The sequence below is a fragment of the Typopeltis vanoorti genome, chromosome 24, assembly GCF_054136105.1.
Source record: "Typopeltis vanoorti isolate ZY-2024b chromosome 24, IOZ_Tvanoo_1.0, whole genome shotgun sequence".
Taxonomy (NCBI): domain Eukaryota; kingdom Metazoa; phylum Arthropoda; class Arachnida; order Uropygi; family Thelyphonidae; genus Typopeltis; species Typopeltis vanoorti.
The window spans coordinates 44,945,115-44,955,957 of record NC_143572.1 but is presented as its reverse complement, the minus strand read 5'-3'; the positions used below and the strand labels follow the sequence as shown (position 1 = coordinate 44,955,957).

At 35.8% G+C, this 10,843-nt stretch overlaps 1 protein-coding gene across 1 annotated transcript in view; it reads left to right on the top strand.

The window, feature by feature from the left end:
• Positions 1 to 10,843, top strand: part of LOC150093144 (uncharacterized) — a 127,546-nt gene that overhangs the window by 47,232 nt on the left and 69,471 nt on the right. The gene's annotated exons all lie outside the window — the stretch shown is intronic.

Genomic DNA, 10,843 nt, shown 5'->3' with positions numbered 1-10,843 from the left:
TTGAATTACACATGAATGAGAAGTGTTATTTAGGATGACTTTTGTTGAGGTTAGAATGTGGGCTTATTTTATCCTGTAGAGTATTGGATCCCTTGTTCTTGTGGTGTTTGTTATTATTGACAGACAGGTTGCTCAGCTCTAAGTCTGGTTTAGCTAGCTATGTCTTGTCAAGTAGGCATAGAATTCTTTGGAATAAAGCTACAGTCCTATACAAAAGTTTTTCCCACTTGGTTATACTATAAATTAAAAATACCAAGAAATTATATACTTGGTTTAATCCTTTATCCAAGTGTAAGCAAGTATATAAGTGCCAGCCTGTCTGGTCGAGTGGTTAGCATATCTGCTCTCCAGCCAAAAGGTTGTGGGTTCAAATCCTGCTGTGAGCATGGATGTTTGTGATTTTCTGTGAAAATACTGGTGGTAGTAGTTGGTGGTAGACGACATTGGTGTAGTTACGGTCAGTTGGTGGATTGTGAGTGGTGGAGACAGAGTTATAGAGTAGGTGCCCTCCCTTGATGAGTCTTTGGACTTCCTGGAGGTGACAAATAATAATAATAATAATATTTAATTTGAAGTGAGAGGGGATCCAGAAGCGAGTGACCTGCTACCATATTGGTCACTCGCTTCTGGATCCTCTCTCACTTCAAATTAACCTGCTTTCATAAGGAATGAACCGTATGAATGCAGGTTGAAGATTTGTGGATTAACCATGCTACTGGCCAGGATGTATATATATGTCTAAGTTACAATGGATGCAAAGTGCATTTTAAAATTGTATTACCATTGATATTACATTGAAACATATGATGGATATGAAGATGCATATTTGATACATAATGGCCTGTAAGGTGGTTAATGATTAATTAAGGATTAATGATGTAGGAAAGTCTGTGCGGTTAGCCTAGTGGCTTTGCGCCTCGCAACCATATGCCTGGGGAAGGAGTGTCCTAGGTTCGATTCCCGTCAACGACGTGAGGAGCTTATGGATCTTCCTCAGTCATAACCAAGTTAACCGGTCTTGGGCATGGTCAGTAGGGTTTTTTCCGCCAGTTTATTTGGGGTTTTTCATATCCCGCAAGCAGGCGAACTGGCCCCGTGAACACACAGGTTACAGTCATAAATACTTACGGCAAGGAAGGCAACGGGAAACCACCTGGCATCACTATCTCCCTAGTAATCAGCTGCAACCCTCTCAAAGAGAGGAGGCCACAGGATTTGGATATAGGAAAGGATCTCAGAGGAACTGTCTAGTTGTATGCCAATGATGCAAAGTTGGATAGAGCAATAGTTAATACTGATGATGTTAAAATTTTGAAAGATGATTTGGATAGACTAGCAGTTTGGGCAAAGTAGAATGATTAGCAGTTTAATGTGCAAAGTGTAAGATTATGCATTTTGGAGTGAAAAGATTATCAGAGTGAAAAGATTATCTGTATACATCGATGGAACTGTACTCCACGAAATTGACAAAGTCAGAGATTTGGTAGTGTTAGTGGATAGGAGTTAAAGCTTAGAGGGCACACAGCAAAGTGGCTAAAGCAGCTCATAAGATTACTTAGTTACTGAAGAATACTTTGACAAGAAGGTTATTATTCCTCTTTATTGAGCCTTAATAAGACTCCATCTTGACAACTGCATGCAGATCTGTGCACCAGGGTTTCCTGGCAGTGAGGCAGAAGTGAGAGAGGATCTAGAGGTGAGTGACCAATATGGTAGGAGGTCTAAGGAATGAACCTTATGAAAGCAGATTGAAGATTTGTGGACTACATAAACTGGTTGACAGGTGGAAAAGAGGGTTATATGATTGAGACATAGAAATTACTGAAAGGTTTTTAAAAGATTAATTCAGAAGAAAATTTTCAGAATAGTTCTGGTGATAGGAGAACTAGGGGTCATCCTTGGAAACTGATCAAGGGTGTTAGAACTAGATTTTTTGCTTGGAGAGTGGTGAATAAGTGGAATAGGTTGCCAGAGTCTGCTGTGCATGAAAGCACTGTGAATGAGTTCAAAGCGAAGTATAATAGATACTGCAAAAAATGTTGGATAGTGTTTGACATGATGTTTAGGCCTCCCTTAATGAGTCTAAGGACTCCATGGAGTAGCACATAATAATAATATAATTTCTTGGTATCTTTAATTTATAGTATAACCAAATGGAAAAATTTCCAATAACTATCTCTAATCCAGAGTATTTTAATAATAAGGTGTGACATCTTTTGGCTACTTGTATATGAAAATGTGACTTCTGCATTACTTCAACTTTAGTATTATGTCTGGATCTGGCTCCCACTGATGAGACCTCAATAAAGGTTGAAACTGATCTGGACAGTGACCCTTCCCATAATGCATAGCATTATATATGTCAGCAAGGATATGTGCTTTGCATTATGGGATACTAAAGCAAGTGATATGAAGTCATTAGCTTCTATATACGAGTTGCCCCAGTCCTGAAAATACTTCAGGTGCAAACCGTGTTTGCTTATGCTTGGATAAAGGATTAAACCAAGTATATAATATAATTTCATGTTATCTTTAATTTATGTCCTATACAAAATTCATTTTCTTCTGGACAGATTGTATAAAGAAAGTTGTGAAGCCCATGTTCACAATCCTAACTCAACAAAAATGATTCCCTTCAGTGGAGAATTCTCCATGCTTGCTGTGCAAGCTCATTAATTGAGAAAGAAATACTATTTATTTGTTAATAAATGCATGCATTTATAATCATTCCATTTAGGCTTTTATTTTTGTAGACAGAAGAAGTCATAAGCTTGCGTGGCAATAATTGAGCTTTGCCTTGTGTATCGAAGGCTGCTGCTTACTCATCTAGTCAAAGCTACCTTGTAGGATTGTAGGCTTGCTCGGTTGTAGGAGCTTACAGGTCCTCACAGCAGCACTTTGATTTCATGTGCATGTATAGCCATTTCACGTCATCTCATTCTGTTGCTTAAACCACAGGCTATACGCAGTCAACATAGCTCTAGCCAGTGAGCTTCAGCAGCCTTTACAAGTGTGTATATTGCTTAGGAAAATTAAGTTACAATCAACTTTTTATGACTATGTTATTGAGCCATTCATAATAAACCGTAGGGTAGAATTTGTATTCAAATAGCTAAATTGAAAAATATAGAATATCATTTGTAAAATAAATGTTGTATTTGTATGATTAAATGTACATAAATTTCTAAATATATAGTTTTAAATAGTCAGTACAGGTAACCCTCATATAACGAGGTACTTATACAACTCGGTTTCAATATAACGTGGTCTACAAATTGTAGTAACCTTTGTTCAATGCAGTACTTATACAACACTGTTTTGACAAAAACACAGTCTAGAAATTGTAGTAACCCTTTATCTTTTCATATATTTTTCACCATGCGACTTAAAAATCAAATTTTATCTTCGTTAAATTTGTGTCTGCCCATATCGCGCAGGTAGTTATAAGTTGCAAATTTATATTAGGGGGAACACCCTTTAGCACGCATGTACATCAATTGTATACCGTATAAAGTGTTTATTGTTGAAAATTGTCTTCGTTTTCTGCCAGGAAAGCACATTAAAAATCATGTGTTATCTCAAGCTGAGTACTTTATTTTCTGGTGAGTTACATAATTAATATGTAACTTTACATAATTTGTTTACATAAAAAAAATGCTTTTTTATGTAAACAAATTATTTTTATAGTAATGGCCACAAATTGCATTGAAAGGGAAAAAATGAATATTGAAAAGAAAATTCGTCTCGAAGAAAAAAATTAAAATCATGGATCAGTTGAAAAATGGAGAAAAACCAGGAGTTGTTGCAAGGACTTTGAATTTAAACAATCAAACACTTTGAACATAAAACCTGAGAAAGTGTTTATTGCTGGGTCAAAGGTTAGTGCAAAGCCCGTTGCTCGTGTACGCAATTTTCTAAGAGAAAAATGAAGAAATCTTTAATGATTTGGAAAGAAGATACACTCAAAAGAAAATTCCTTTGATGGAAATCCTATTAAACAAAAAAAACTCTCAAAGTTTATAAACATTTATAATGCCGACCAGGTGTTCAATGCTGATGAATCCAGGTTATATTGGAAAAAAAAATGTCAGAACGCACCTATATTTCATAAAATGAAAGATCAGCTCCTGGATTCAAAGTTTCCAAAGATAGAATTACTCTACTGTTTTGTAGTAATGCATCAGGTGATTACATGACAAAACTAATGTTTATTAACCGATCCACAAATCCTCGTGCTATGAAAGATTAAAATATGCACTTATTTTTATTCTGCCTAAAACATTTATGCATTATGTGCAATGAAGCTTAATTACAATTTTTATAATTTTATACTATGTATTTGTGTCATAGTTTATGTTTTCTTAGCTTACATGAATTAAATAAAAATATATTTTTGTTGGATATGTCATTGTTGTTTATATAATTTAAAAAAAAAAAAAAAACCCGATTTCAGAACATAACCCTACTTTTTGTATGTGATCTGAGTCTCACATAACACGATTTATATAACGTGGCATTTCTATGGAACCTAACATCCATGTTATACGAGGGTTATTGCCTGTAATTCATGATTCTGATAATCAGATTTCAATCATACCTCTCGCTCCCTGAATGATAGCAAGAGCAAGCGTAAATTTCAAGATCAGCATTCGCCCCTGATTCCCTTAAACTTTCTCAATTTTGGGAAGTCATCCTAAATAACACTTTTCATTTATGTCGTAAAACTGTAATTATTTGACTTTATTTCTTTGAAGTCTAATAGTTGTAGATGGAGTTATCTTCCTGCAGTTGATAGCATGCATATTGTCACATGCTTACAATTTAAGTGTTGTTCTTATTGTTATTTATCTCTTTTCAACTTCATTAATAATAGTTAGAAAACCTAGCCAAAAATTCTGCAAATAGTAAATGATTTTTCATAATGTAAATGTTAATCTGTTTTTTTTTAAATTTTATTATTATGTTGTATTTTTACATAATCCAGCTTTTCTGCTCTAAAGACCAAACATAGAACTTTTTCATTGCATCAGGCCTCCATTAAGTTGGGAGGTAGTTCAGTGTAAACCCCTTCCCAGTGAAGTGATGAACGAATATTCACCAGGTTTTACATAATTTACCTCACTTTCAGATGTTTTTTTCCCTTTCCCCTGAGTTATAATAGTTTTCTCTTTGTTGCTTAATTTATCGAAATCAGTGTTTATTATTATTATTCTGGGCAACTCCAAGGAGTCGACAGACTCATCAAGGGAGGCCCTAACATCATGTCAAGAACAACTATTCGACATTCACACAGTATCTATCATACCTTGCCTTGAACTCATTCACGGTCGTAGCACCCACAACAGACTCTGGCAGCTTATTCCAGTCATTAACCACTCTCCAAGTAAAAAAACCTAGCTCTAACACCCTTGTTAACCACATTCTTACCCAGCTTCCATGCATGGCCCCTACTCCTCCCACCACCAGTCCTATTTTCAAAAATATCTTCTGGATTAATCTTATAGAAACCCTTCAGTAATTTGAATGTCTCAATCATATCACACCTTTTCCACCTATCGACCAATTTCTGCAACCCACAAATCTTCAACCTATTCTCATAAGGTTCATTCCACAGACCTTCTGTTATCTTGGTCACTCGTCTCTGGATCCTCTCCACTTCCTCCCCATCACAAAGAAACCCTGGTGCCCATAACTGGGCACAGTAGTCCAGATGAGGTCTTATCAAGGCTTGATACAGAGGAACAACAACTTGTTTGTCTCTGCATGTTAAAGTATTTTTCAGAAGCCAAGTGATTTGATGAGCTGATTTAGTCACTTTTGCAATGTGCCGTCTAAACTTCAATTTCCTATCCACCAACACTCCCAAATCCCTGGCCTCATTAATCTCCTGGAGTACGGCTCCACCAATGTGATATACTGCTGCTATTCTTTTCATTCCAAAGTGCATAACCTTACACTTTGCCACATTAAATTGACATCCATTTTTCCTAGCCCAGTCCTCCAAACTATCCAAATCATCCTGTAAAATTTTGACATCCTGTGCACTCCCAATTGCTCTACCCAACTTTGCATCATCAGCAAACAAGTGAACACTTCCTCTCAGATCCTTTCCTATATCATCAATGAACAAGTTAAACAGCAGTGGTCCAAGAACAGAGCCCTGCGGCACACCACTAGTCACAAGCCACCTTTTAGACTCAACTCCTGAATAAACCACTCTCTGGTATCTCTCCATCAACCACCCTCCTATCCATCTCACCAACCCTATATCCATCCCCATCTACTCCAGTTTACTGATTAGAGTTCCATGTGGTATCCTGTCAAATGCCTTAGCCAGGTCCAGCAGTATCGTCACTGTGTTATAAAACGTGAGCAAGTTACTGAGGCATGATCTACCCTTCACAAAACCATGTTGTCCCCCATACAATATCCCATTTCCATCTATCCAATCCTGTATTCTTTCCTTGACTAATTTCTCTAAGACCTTGACAATGATTCCTGATATGCTAATCGGTCAGTAATTTACAACAGCAGTCTTGGAACCTCCTTTATGCAGTGGAACTATTTTCCCCTATTGAGAGATTTGCCTGGTCAATGCAGAAAAACATCATCAGGTATAATGCCACATTTCTTATTAATGTTATCTATGCAAATGAAAAGAATGGATTTAGTATGCATTCTTGTCTTACAAAGATTTGCTTATGCTTGATACATCAAACCATTTTCCATTACCCCTTTCACTTCTGACTGTTGACTTAAAACTTAATTACAGAATATGTGTTGCTGTGCCAATATTGTTTGAAAATGCTTTTTATTTGACCCCTTGTCATATGCCTTTTCCAGATCGGCAAAACTTAACTACAAATCCTTTTTTATATTCCCAAGATTCTTAACTGTTTGTCTTAAAGTGTCTGATCCAGATAACCTATTTTGCTTAAACTCAGTTTGCAGTTTGTTTTTCCACTATTTTTCTTAGCTCTTCTCAAATATACTTGCATAATTTCTCTTTTTATAGGTGCTATTATGGCTTTATGCTGGTCATCTGGAATTCATCTTTATGACTAGGCCTTCAGATTATGTGGTATAGCCATTGTAAAATTTTTAAGATGCACAGAGGGAAAGTGAATGAGAGGATTATATTAGCAAGTAACAAGTGTAGTACACAAAAAGATATGGAGTCACTGGCATGAATGAGAACAGTGACAGACTAAAGTTTTAGTCTTCTATTACAGTATGATAAAGGTGAGTTGAGAAGAAGGGCCATGACTGCAAATCAGTCAGTGCTTAGTTTGTATAGGAAGAATGATGTAGAGAATGATCAGTGGATGAAAGGACTTATATAAGGCTGATGTTTTGCATTTGAATGGATTTGGAGTCTTGAGAATTTGGAAGTGCAAAGTCAGGAAAACTAGGGGGGGGGGGAGAGATGAATGGAATAATGATCAAATGATGAATATATCTCCTCAGGTTTTGAAGTTGATTGGGAGAGTTATGATAAAAGCTAAGTACTGCAGTATACTGATACCAGAGGCATGGCATCCAGAACTAAGGGAAGGAGTTTTGGGTATTAGTTCAACTTGACTAAAAGTTAAAGGCAGTATACTGAGTGAGACTTTGTTGATAGAGAATAATGTAAGGATAAAATACATTGGGTATAGTATTTTCTAAGAAGACAGAGGAAGCAGATGGGAGAAGGATTTTGCTGATGATAGTAGAAGAATTAAAGAAAAGAGTAATTCACTAAGAAGACAGGGATGCAGAGGGCAGTGCATTTGAAGCTATATATGGTATAAGATACAATCAATAGACTATCAATATAGTTGCTATGTAGACCAAGGAGTGCAGGGAAGAATATAGATGGCACGTATCAGCAAATTAGTATTAATGCTAAATTGCCAATGTAGTCAGGTCAAGTAGTTATATGGTGTGTGTGTGTGTGTGTGTGTGTGTGTGTGTGTGTGTGTGTGATGGGGGGGTGTCAAGTATAGAGTGTTGAATTCTGAATATATAGAGATTTAAATAATTATTTGCTTCAGAATCCAACATGATCTTCCATCACATAGGCTAGACTTGTAAACATTATTTAATGTAAATAACTTATTTTATAATTTAATATTCATATAACTACCTTTAATTTTATCTAATATTTAATTAATTATTCAAAGATATATGTATTAATAATGAAAAGACTGTATTAACTATTATTAAGCTATTTTAATTATTACTATGTTAATACTATAAGAACTTGTATTTCATAATTTAACTGCGCATTAATTGAAATGTTAATATTCTCTATTTATTCCTATTTGTAGAAGTTTAACGTTATGCAATAGCTCAATTTTATTATGTTTTGTTTTGTTGTCATGGAGACATATAAGTAAGCGAGCGCGAGTTTGGAACAAGGCGTGAGGGAGAAAGCTGAAAGACTGGAAAGAATTTTAATTAAAGAGATCATGAGAACAATTTAGGCAGGAAGAATGGATATAAAAAGGAAGAACGCTGAAATATAGTGATTAGAGAGTGAAAGAGAGAGATTGGCATTCGGTTGGAATCTGAGTATTCAGCATTCGGGAAATCAGAGTGCGATGTTAGAGCGTCGGCAAGTCATTCAAGCAGCTAATTTAAGTCTACTAGTTGAGAAGCAGTTAGCTAATAAGTTGTAGAATAACAATTATAGCTATGGAAAACAACTGAGAGACTATTAAATAGACTAGTGATACTTGAGTTGAGATTTAATTTCAGCGCCGACCTTTCAAGGACATGCGGAGCCTTGAAGCAAAGCATGAAGTTACTAGAGAATAGTAGAGGCTGTAAAGTTGAAGTTTACCGTTAGCTGTGTTTAGAATTATAGTGCCTAAAGAATTATTTGAATGCAGGAGGAATGAACAACTGTGCATATAAAACCTCAAGATAAGGAATTATTGTGTATTGCCTTAATTCATGAGTGATCAGTAGTACTTCATGCAAGAACGTTTGTTTATGTGTATTGTGACTGATGATTAATTCAGTTATTGCTTAGAAGATTTATCTTAATAAGTGCCGTTTATTGTTAAAACTGTTTACAGTTTTAAAAAAAATGTTTGTGTGTAAGTTTATGAAGAAAGAAGATTATCGGTAAGATTATTCCAACCATTAATATTTCTATGCAGAGATGTGAGTGTGTTTCATCCTAGAATTTCCTTATGTTAACAGTAACTATTGCGAAGATTAGCTGAAGTGTAAATTTAAAAGTGTTTGCTTGTAAAGTGGTGTTACTGCGATTTTATTGTATTTGGAACTTAAGGAACTGTGAGAAGACTGTATTATAGAGATAACAAATTTACCATTGTCAGAGTTTGTATGACAGTATTATCAGAAAGGCTGAAGTGTTTATAATAACTTAATTAGTGATTTGATCTTAAGTGTAAAATTTGTGATTCTAAAATTAAATGTTTGTTTTTGTTAATCAAAAGTTGTATTTTGCCTGAATCTCTTTTACTGCACCATTCATAAAATATTCGAACCAAAGCGGGTGAATTAAGTAAGTCAAATATACTCGGCCAGTATATATAATAACAACATATAAAGGAGAAATAGTTGAGAGTTGGTTTATCTTCAATTCTTGAACTAATTCAGATATAAAGTGGCGCAGTCTTTAAATATAAATTTTCTTTATATTTGAATTAGAAATCAACTTATCAATTAGTTAAGAACATCTTAATAGTAATCATGTCGGATCCAAAGTATAGATTGAGAAGAAGTAGGATCCAACAAGAGACATAGATTGGAAGGAATGGTCAAAGGGACTGAAGTAAATGAATTTCTGCCACTGCTAAGAGATGATTACTTGAAACACATGTAATAGAGAGAACTTGGGATGAATGATGGATCTGGTGACAGCATCAGAACTTGGCATTGTAATTATAGTAACAATGTTGCTCAATGGAGAGAGTGATCATGCAATCTTGATCTGGGAGATTGTCAATCATCTGAAATTTTCAGTTAAGAAAGAGAATATGTGGAATTACAAAGCAGATGATTATGACAAACTTGTGGGGTCATCTTAGAGCAATGCACAAAAGAAAGCACTTAGCATTTCAGACTGTATACTCAGAGTCAGGAAGATAAATCAGGTAGGAGTTAGATGGATGAATAGTAGCTGGAGTTGCAGAAAAAAAGAAAGCTGTGGAGCAATATAGGGATGAGGTCAGCAAGTTCATGAGCAGTACAAGGTGCTGCAAATAAGAATGGTGTTTAGTGTGGTAAAGAGCTCAAAAGCATATTATGAGAGGAGGCTAGCTGAGCAGGCCAAACAAAATCCTAGAGTTTTTTTTTCTATGTGGTAAATAAAAGGAAAGCTACTGTGGAAGGATGACTTGAACGAGTGGTATGTAGAGAGATAACAGAAGCAAACAAAATAGTTGAGTAATGAGTTGCCGTAGCTTAGTTGGTATAGATGAAGCCCTTTGGTCAGAAAGACCTGGGTTCGATTCCTGTCAGTGACGTGAGGAACCTATATCTGGTCGCTTTTCGACTAAAGGTGAGTTAGCTGGTCTCATAGGAGGTAGGGGATTTTTTCACCCAGAAACTCTGGTTTTTCATCCTCCAGAACAGGCAAACCAGCCCCATGAACACACATGGGTTACAGTCAGGAATACTTAAGACCCAGCCATAGGCCTGATTCGTCGCTATGCTGGTCCCGAGCCCGGATAAAATTGGGGGGGGGGATTGAGATGATGCTCTACTTCTCTGTAAAAAAAGTGCCTCACAGCTGTTGTATCATCATATGCTAAATAAATAAATAAACCATGTGATCACTTTTCAAGGGCATGCTATCCAGATAGAGATATTGCAGTGACTAATG